We start from the raw sequence: 10,000 nt of genomic DNA on the forward strand, positions 1-10,000 counted from the left end.
AACCCAGGTCATCATGCTGTCCCATCAGGGATTATGATGCTGGCTAGTCACTAGCATCACATTATGGTACAATCACCCAGTCTTAGTGATCACCTTACAGTGTTGTATGGAACACAAGTTTGGTTAAGAAATTGTTCTAGTTTGTGTGTTTCTACGCAAAACTATTATCATTTGTGTTCCTTGTGCGTATATCGTAACAAAAGATTTATGGGAAATAAAACCCAGATGTGGGCTAAATATATCTTGCAAACAGAAATTGTGAAATTTAGGACAATGCCAGAATAAACATAGAAATTGCTTCAGGGTAAGAATAACAGGTAGAACATTCACTGTAACTAGAGGAACGCGTACAAGATCTAGGAGTAATCATGTCAAGAGCTTTTTTCCAAGGAGAAGCAGCATGATATAATAGTAAAATGATAAGGTGGAAAATAAGAGCTTTTAAAACCAGAGCAAAGAGCACTCGCCTCACGCTTTGATGGCGCTCTTCAGTTCACTTGTCCTCTCACATCTGCAGTATTGTTGTGTACTCTGGACGGCAGTTTTCCAGGCAAGAGAGAAATCAGAGCTGGAGACTATACGGACGTCGTTCACTGCTCTCGTAGTCAGTAAAACATCTAAACTAATGGCAACACTTCAAAGGCCTTGAAATATACTCTCTGAAATGGACGAGAGAGAGAGAGAGAGATTTGATAGTATATAATGGAATATACTTGAGGGTCAGGTCCCTGCACTAACATAATTCACTAGATTGAAAGACGCGAGACAATATAGAATATACTCGGTGAAAATCGGTGAAAAGCAAGTAAACCGTGGGTACACAAGTACACTGTGTAAATAACCGTGGTCCAAGATCTTTAATCTTATTATCAGCAGATATCAGATATGATACTGGACTGGAAGTAGTAGTTTTCCGGAGGTAACTGGACCAGTATCTGCAGACAGCACCAGATCAACCAGGTTGTGATGGCTTTGTAGGCCTGAGGGGCCTAGGGTAGCTACTATAGCCTGGTTCATCACTGTGGCATCAGATTGGACTGAGAACTTCCCTGGAAGTCAGTCTGTTATGGGTAAGACATTTATAATGTTAGGGTATTTTAGTGAGGAAATATCTAGCCTAGAATAGCTTCTACAGACACACCACTCGTGTCTTATTTCACACAGTGCCAGGTATGTGAGAGGGGAGGAGCAATGAGGAGGAGCAGTGGGGCGGGGCAGAGCCAGGACATCAGAACAATGGCGTCAGTTGCACCATTGCCAGGTGAATTGAAGTCGTGGGTCAAATCAATACAACGTAGTGGCCTCTCCCTGCCTACTACTACCCTAGTAGTGGCACTGCTACTACCGTGGTAGTGGCACTGCTACTACCGTGGTAGTGGCACTGCTACTACCGTGGTAGTGGCACTGCTACTACCGTGGTAGTGGCACTGCTACTACCGTGGTAGTGGCACTGCTACTACCGTGGTAGTGGCACTGCTACTACCGTGGTAGTGGCACTGCTACTACCGTGGTAGTGGCACTGCTACTACCCTGGGTGTGGCACTGCTACTACCCTGGGTGTGGCACTGCTACCCTGGCAGTGGCACTGCTACTATCCTGGCAGTGGCACTGTTACTACCCTGGTAGTGGCACTGCTACTACCCTGGTAGTGGCACTGCTACTACCCTGGTAGTGGCACTGCTACTACCCTGGTAGTGGCACTGCTACTACCCTGGTAGTGGCACTGCTACTACCCTGGTAGTGGCACTGCTACTACCCTGGTAGTGGCACTGCTACTACCCTGGTAGTGGCACTGCTACTACCCTGGTAGTGGCACTGCTACTACCCTGGTAGTGGCACTGCTACTACCCTGGTAGTGGCACTGCTACTACCCTGGTAGTGGCACTGCTACTACCCTGGTAGTGGCACTGCTACTACCCTGGTAGTGGCACTGCTACCCTGGTAGTGGCACTGCTACTCTGGTAGTGGCACTGCTACTACCCTGGCTGTGGCACTGCTACTATGGCTGTGGCACTGCTGCTACCCTGGTTGTGGCACTGCTGCTACCCTGGCTGTGGCACTGCTGCTACCCTGACAGTGGCACTGCTACTACCCTGGCAGGGGCACTGCTACTACCCTAGTCGTGGCACTGCTACTACCCTGGTAGTGGCACTGCTACTACCCTGGCTGTGGCACTGCTACTATGGCTGTGGCACTGCTGCTACCCTGCCAGTGGCACTGCTGCTACCCTGGTTGTAGTACTGCTACTACCCTGGTTGTGGCACTGCTGCTACCCTGGTTGTGGCACTGCTGCTACCCTGGTTGTGGCACTGCTGCTACCCTGGCAATGGCACTGCTGCTACCCTGGCAGTGGCACTGCTGCTACCCTGGCAGTGGGACTGCTACTACCCTGGCAGTGGCACTGTTACTACCCTGGCAGCGGCACTGCTACTACCCTGGCAGTGGCACTGCTACTACACTGGCAGTGGCACTGCTAGTACCGTGGTAATGGCACTGCTACCGTGGTAATGGCACTGCTACTACCCTGGTAGTGGCACTGCTACTACCCTGGTAGTGGCACTGCTACTACTCTGGTAGTGGCACTGCTACTACCCTGGCTGTGGCACTGCTACTACCCTGGCTGTGGCACTGCTACTATGGCTGTGGCACTGCTGCTACCCTGGTTGTACTACCCTGGTTGTGGCACTGCTGCTACCCTGGTTGTGGCACTGCTGCTACCCTGGCAATGGCACTGCTACTACCCTGGCAGTGGCATTGATGCTACCCTGGCAATGGCACTGCTACTACCCTGGCAGTGGCACTGCTACTACCCTGGCAGTGGCACTGTTACTACCCTGGCAGTGGCACTGCTAGTACCGTGGTAATGGTACTGCTACCGTGGTAGTGGCACTGCTACTACCCTGGTAGTGGCACTGCTACTACTCTGGCTGTGGCACTGCTACTACCCTTGCTGTGGCACTGCTGCTACCCTGGCTGTGACACTGCTGCTACCCTGGTTGTGGCACTGCTGCTACCCTGGTTGTGGCACTGCTGCTACCCTGGCAATGGCACTGCTACTACCCTGGCAGTGGCACTGCTGCTACCCTGACAGTGGCACTGCTGCTACCCTGGCAGTGGCACTGATGCTACCCTGGGAATGACACTGCTACTACCCTGGGAATGGCACTGTTACTACCCTGGCAGTGGCACTGTTACTACCCTGGCAGTGGCACTGTTACTACCCTGGCAGTGGCACTGTTACTACCCTGGCAGCGGCACTGCTACTACCCTGGCAGTGGCACTGCTAGTACCGTGGTAATGGCACTGCTACTACCGTGGTAATGGCACTGCTACTACCCTGGCAGTGGCACTGTTACTACCCTGGCAGCGGCACTGTTACTACCCTGGCAGCGGCACTGCTACTACCCTGGCAGTGGCACTGCTAGTACCGTGGTAATGGCACTGCTACTACCCTGGTAGTGGCACTGCTGCTACCCTGGTTGGGGCACTGCTACCCTGGTTGTGGCACTGCTGCTACCCTGGTTGTGGCACTGCTACTACCGTGGTAATGGCACTGCTACTACTCTGGTAATGGTACTGCTAGTACCGTGGTAATGGCACTGCTACTACCGTGGTAATGGCACTGCTACTACCCTGGTAGTGGCACTGCTGCTACCCTGGTTGTGGCACTGCTGCTACCCTGGTTGTGGCACTGCTAGTATCGTGGTAATGGCACTGCTACTACCGTGGTAATGGCACTGCTACTACCCTGGTAGTAGCACTGCTACTACCGTGGCAGTGGTAGTCGTCTACAGTGACAAGTTAGACACACGAAATAGTTTTTGGAACTTGATGCAGCCAAAACGTTGAAAGATAATTTCCTGTTAGTTTTTATACATTATAAAGATAAATGTATAAAAACTATCACTGAATAATCTGTTAACAGTAATTACAGATGAGTGTTTAATTAACACAGGTGTGTTGTATAGCTCCAGGTACGTGTGCAGGTGTCAACAATACTAACATCTGGCGCCGGTGGTCAGCTGGTATTGTTGTTGTTGGTGTGTGTAAACTGTGACGTCAGTGGTGTACCCTCAGGCCCTTGTGACGTCACGGTCGATGTCTCTTTTGTCATCCTGTGATCACAGGCGCAGGATACTAAGGGTGAAGGAGGAGAAACAGAAGTATAAGGAAGGTAGGGAGAAGATAGAGGAGGTGAAGAGGGATAAGAGAAGAAGAAAGAGGGATGGAGATAGGGAGGGAGGGATGGACGTAGGGAGGGAGGGATGGAGATAGGGAGGGAGGGATGGAGGTAGGGAGGGAGGGATGGAGATAGGGAGGGAGGGAATCAATGAGGCAGAGATTTCATTTAATCAACTGTCTCTTGACTTAAGGAGCGTCTCTGTTGGGAGAACAAGTTACAAATGTGACTCAGTCAAGCAGTGATCGATGCTGGCGAGATGTCCTTGATGGAGGGAGGGAGGGAGGGTAAGATGGAGGAGGGAGGGAGGGTAAGATGGAGGGAGGGAGGGAGGGTAAGATGGAGGAGGGAGGGAGGGTAAGATGGAGGAGGGAAGCAGTGAGACGTATATTTCATTTCATCAAAAGTGTTGACTTCTAGAAGAGTAATAGATGAGGTACATCTAGTGAGATAGCTCATACCCGTCTCTCTCTCTCTCTCTCTCTCTCTCTCTCTCTCTCTCTCTCTCTCTCTCTCTCTCTCTCTCTCTCTCTCTCCCCCTCCCTCCCCCTCCCCCTCCCCCTCCCCCTCCCCTCCAAGTAGGACATTTCCTCAGTCATATATTTTAAATCTCCTGTTAATTTTTTTTCATAAATTATTTACTTTTAATTTTATGTACCTTTGCATTTTTCATACTGTCAATATATATATATATATATATATATATATATATATATATATATATATATATATATATATATATATATATATATGTATATATATATATATTTAAGCCAAAACAACCCGCGTTTTATTTTCGTAAAGAGCCAGGCTGTAGGTTCGAACCTACGAACTCAGAAAAGAGAAACGAGAGCGAATGCATCCAGCCGGACCGTAGGTGTATGTAAATATGCGTCCAGCTAACGCTAGATGTTTTGGTTCAAGGCAGCAAGGCTGGCTGCCTTGGACCAAAACGTCTAGCGTTATTTGGGGGCCCAGGTATTGGACCAGTGTGGTACAGTGGTAGAGTACTGCATACCTTGTTCCAAGGTTCGTAGATTCGAGTCTCCTTCGACCTGCTAGACAAGCTCTCTCATTCTGAGAGAGCCAGCAGCAGGTGACAGACCCGCACTGCGTTATTCTGAGGAAACTTCCCCCTCACTCCTTCAGTTACAGCCTTGCAACATTGCATAGCACCTGATGACGCACTGAAAAGTGTGAAAGTACTTGAGCTAAAGATTTCCACCTCACATGGCTTGTCTTGCACACATGAGATTATATATATGTGTGTATATTATATTTCTTCTATTGTCCATGGGGAAGTGGAAAAGAATCTTTCCTCCGTAAGCCATGCGTGTCGTATGAGGCGACTAAAATGCCGGGAGCGATGGGCTAGTAACCCCTTCTCCTGTAGACATTTACTAAAAAAGAGAAGAAAAACTTTATAAAAATGGGATGCTTGAATGTGCGTGGATGTAGTGCGGATGACAAGAAACAGATGATTGCTGATGTTATGAATGAAAAGAAGTTGGATGTCCTGGCCCTAAGCGAAACAAAACTGAAGGGGGTAGGGGAGTTTCGGTGGGGGGAAATAAATGGGATTAAATCTGGAGTATCTGAGAGAGTTAGAGCAAAGGAAGGGGTAGCAGTAATGTTGAAGGATCAGTTATGGAAGGAGAAAAGAGAATATGAATGTGTAAATTCAAGAATTATGTGGATTAAAGTAAAGGTTGGATGCGAAAAGTGGGTCATAATAAGCGTGTATGCACCTTGAGAAGAGAGGAATGTAGAGGAGAGAGAGAGATTTTGGGAGATGTTAAGTGAATGTATAGGAGCCTTTGAACCAAGTGAGAGAGTAATTGTGGTAGGGGACCTGAATGCTAAAGTAGGAGAAACTTTAAGAGAGGGTGTGGTAGGTAAGTTTGGGGTGCCAGGTGTAAATGAAAATGGGAGCCCTTTGATTGAACTTTGTATAGCAAGGGGTTTAGTTATAAGTAATACATATTTTAAGAGAAAGAGGATAAATAAGTATACAAGATATGATGTAGGGCGAAATGACAGTAGTTTTTTGGATTATGTATTGGTAGATAAAAGACTGTTGAGTAGACTTCAGGATGTACATGTTTATAGAGGGGCCACAGATATATCAGATCACTTTCTAGTTGTAGCTACACTGAGAGTAAAAGGTAGATGGGATACAAGGAGAATAGAAGCATCAGGGAAGAGAGAGGTGAAGGTTTATAAACTAAAAGAGGAGGCAGTTAGGGTAAGATATAAACAGCTATTGGAGGATAGATGGGCTAATGAGAGCATAGGCAATGGGATCGAAGAGGTATGGGGTAGGTTTAAAAATGTAGTGTTGGAGTGTTCAGCAGAAGTTTGTGGTTACAGGAAAGTGGGTGCAGGAGGGAAGAGGAGCGATTGGTGGAATGATGATCTAAAGAGAATAGCAAGGGAGAAAAAGTTAGCATGAGAAGTTTTTACAAAGTAGAAGTGATGCAAGGAGGGAAGAGTATATGAAGAAAAAGAGAGAGGTTAAGAGAGTGGTGAAGCAATGTAAAAAGAGGGCAAATGAGAGAGTGGGTGAGATATCAACAAATTTTGTTGAAAATAAGAAAAAGTTTTGGAGTGAGATTAACAAGTTAAGGAAGCCTAAAGAAAAAATGGATTTGTCAGTTAAAAATAGGAGAGGAGAGTTATTAAATGGAGAGTTAGAGGTATTGGAAAGATGGAGGGAATATTTCGAGGAATTGTTAAACGTTGATGAAGATAGGGAAGCTGTGATTTCGTGTATAGAGCAAGGAGGAATAACATCTTGTAGGAGTGAGGAAGAGCCAGTTGTGAGTGTGGGGAAAGTTCGTGAGGCAGTAGGTAAAATGAAAGGGGGTAAGGCAGCCGGGATTGATGGGATAAAGATAGAAATGTTAAAAGCAGGTGGGGATATAGTTTTGAAGTGGTTGGTGCAATTATTTAATAAATCTATGGAAGAAGGTAAGGTACCTAGGGATTGGCAGAGAGCATGCATAGTTCCTTTGTATAAAGGCAAAGGGGACAAAAGAGAGTGCAAAAATTATAGGGGAATAAGTCTGTTGAGTATACCTGGTAAAGTGTATGGTAGAGTTATTATTGAAAGAATTAAGAGTAAGACGGAGAATAGGATAGCAGATGAACAAGGAGGCTTTAGGAAAGGTAGGGGGTGTGTGGACCAGGTGTTTACAGTGAAACACATAAGTGAACAGTATTTAGATAAGGCTAAAGAGATCTTTGTGGCATTTATGGATTTGGAAAAGGCGTATGACAGGGTGGATAGGGGGGCAATGTGGCAGATGTTGCAGGTGTATGGTGTAGGAGGTAGGTTACTGAAAGCAGTGAAGAGTTTTTACGAGAATAGTGAGGCTCAAGTTAGAGTATGTAGGAAAGAGGGAAATTATTTCCCAGTAAAAGTAGGCCTTAGACAAGGATGTGTGATGTCACCGTGGTTGTTTAATATATTTATAGATGGGGTTGTAAGAGAAGTAAATGCGAGGGTCTTGGCAAAAGGCGTGGAGTTAAAAGATAAAGAATCACACATAAAGTGGGAGTTGTCACAGTTGCTCTTTGCTGATGGCACTGTGCTCTTGGGAGATTCTGAAGAGAAGTTGCAGAGATTGGTGGATGAATTTGGTAGGGTATGCAAAAGAAGAAAATTAAAAGTGAATACAGGAAAGAGTAAGGTTATGAGGATAACAAAAAGATTAGGTGATGAAAGATTGAATATCAGATTGGAGGGAGAGAGTATGGAGGAGGTGAATGTATTCAGATATTTGGGAGTGGACGTGTCAGCGGATGGGTCTATGAAAGATGAGGTGAATCATAGGATTGATGAGGGGAAAAGAGTGAGTGGTGCACTTAGGAGTCTGTGGAGACAAAGAACTTTGCCCTTGGAGGCAAAGAGGGGAATGTATGAGAGTATAGTTTTACCAACGATCTTATATGGGTGTGAAGCATGGGTGATGAATGTTGCAACGAGGAGAAGGCTGGAGGCAGTGGAGGTGTCATGTCTGAGGGCAATGTGTGGTGTGAATATAATGCAGAGAATTCGTAGTTTGGAAGTTAGGAGGAGGTGCGGGATTGCCAAAACTGTTGTCCAGAGGGCTGAGGAAGGATTGTTGAGGTGGTTCGGACATGTAGAGAGAATGGAGCGAAACAGAGTGACTTCAAGATTGTATCAGTCTGTAGTGGAAGGAAGGCGGGGTAGGGGTCGGCCTAGGAAAGGTTGGAGGGAGGGGGTAAAGGAGGTTTTGTGTGCGAGGGGCTTGGACTTCCAGCAGGCATGCGTGAGCGTGTTTGATAGAAGTGAATGGAGACAAATGGTTTTTAATACTTTACGTGCTGTGGAGTGTGAGCAAAGTAACATTTATGAAGGGGTTCAGGGAAACCGGCAGGCCGGACTTGAGTCCTGGAGATGGGAAGTACAGTGCCTGCACTCTGAAGGAGGGGTGTTAATGTTGCAGTTTAAAAACTGTAGTGTAAAGCACCCTTCTGGGCAAGACAGTGATGGAGTGAATGATGGTGAAAGTTTTTCTTTTTCGGGCCACCCTGCCTTGGTGGGAATCGGCCAGTGTGTTAATAATATATATATATATATATATATATATATATATATATATATATATATATATATATATATATATATATATATATATATATATACATACACACATATACATACACACATATACATACATACACACACACACATACACACACACACACACACACACACACACACACACACACACACACACACACACACACACACACACACACACTCACTCAAGTTTGGAAAATGGTGATACAGACAAAAAGGTGTGGAAAAAGGCATTTATGTAAAGTTGAGGACATTATTATAGAAAATGTTTAGCCAGGAGTGACTTCTTGAATCCTCAGGACTGAAGAAGTTACTCTTGGCGAAACATTAACCTCTGTCGTCCTTAACTGTACATACGTTAGTGTCCTTACCACGTACGTAAGTGTATAGGAGTATCTTTTACCATGTACGTAAGTGTACATAAGTGTCTTACCACGTACAACATACGTGGGCAAGCGAGAGGGAGAACATTGATGTTGACAGAAATCTACAAACATTAGATAATCGTTTTGGCAGGTCTACTGACCCACTACTGTTATAATAGTGGTGGAACACTACAGCAGGTCTACTGACCCACTACTGTTATAATAGTGGTGGAACACTGCAGCAGGTCTACTGACCCACTACTGTTATAATAGTGGTGGAACACTGCAACAGGTCTACTGACCCACTACTGTTATAATAGTGGTGGAACACTTCAGCAGGTCTACTGACCCACTACTGTTATAATAGTGGTGGAACACTGCAGCAGGTCTACTGACGCACTGCAGCAGGTCTACTGACCCATTACTGTTATAATAGTGGTGGAACACTGCAGCAGGTCTACTGACCCACTACTGTTATAATAGTGGTGGAACACTACAGCAGGTCTACTGACCCACTACTGTTATAATAGTGGTGGAACACTGCAGCAGGTCTACTGACCCACTACTGTTATAATAGTGGTGGAACACTGCAACAGGTCTACTGACCCACTACTGTTATAATAGTGGTGGAACACTGCAGCAGGTCTACTGACCCACTACTGTTATAATAGTGGTGGAACACTGCAGCAGGTCTACTGACCCACTACTGTTATAATAGTGGTGGAACACTGCAGCAGGTCTACTGACCCACTACTGTTATAATAGTGGTGGAACACTTCAGCAGGTCTACTGACCCACTACTGTTATAATAGTGGTGGAACACTGCAGCAGGTCTACTGACCCACT

This window comes from Cherax quadricarinatus, chromosome 7, assembly GCF_038502225.1.
Source record: "Cherax quadricarinatus isolate ZL_2023a chromosome 7, ASM3850222v1, whole genome shotgun sequence".
Taxonomy (NCBI): Eukaryota; Metazoa; Arthropoda; class Malacostraca; order Decapoda; family Parastacidae; genus Cherax; species Cherax quadricarinatus.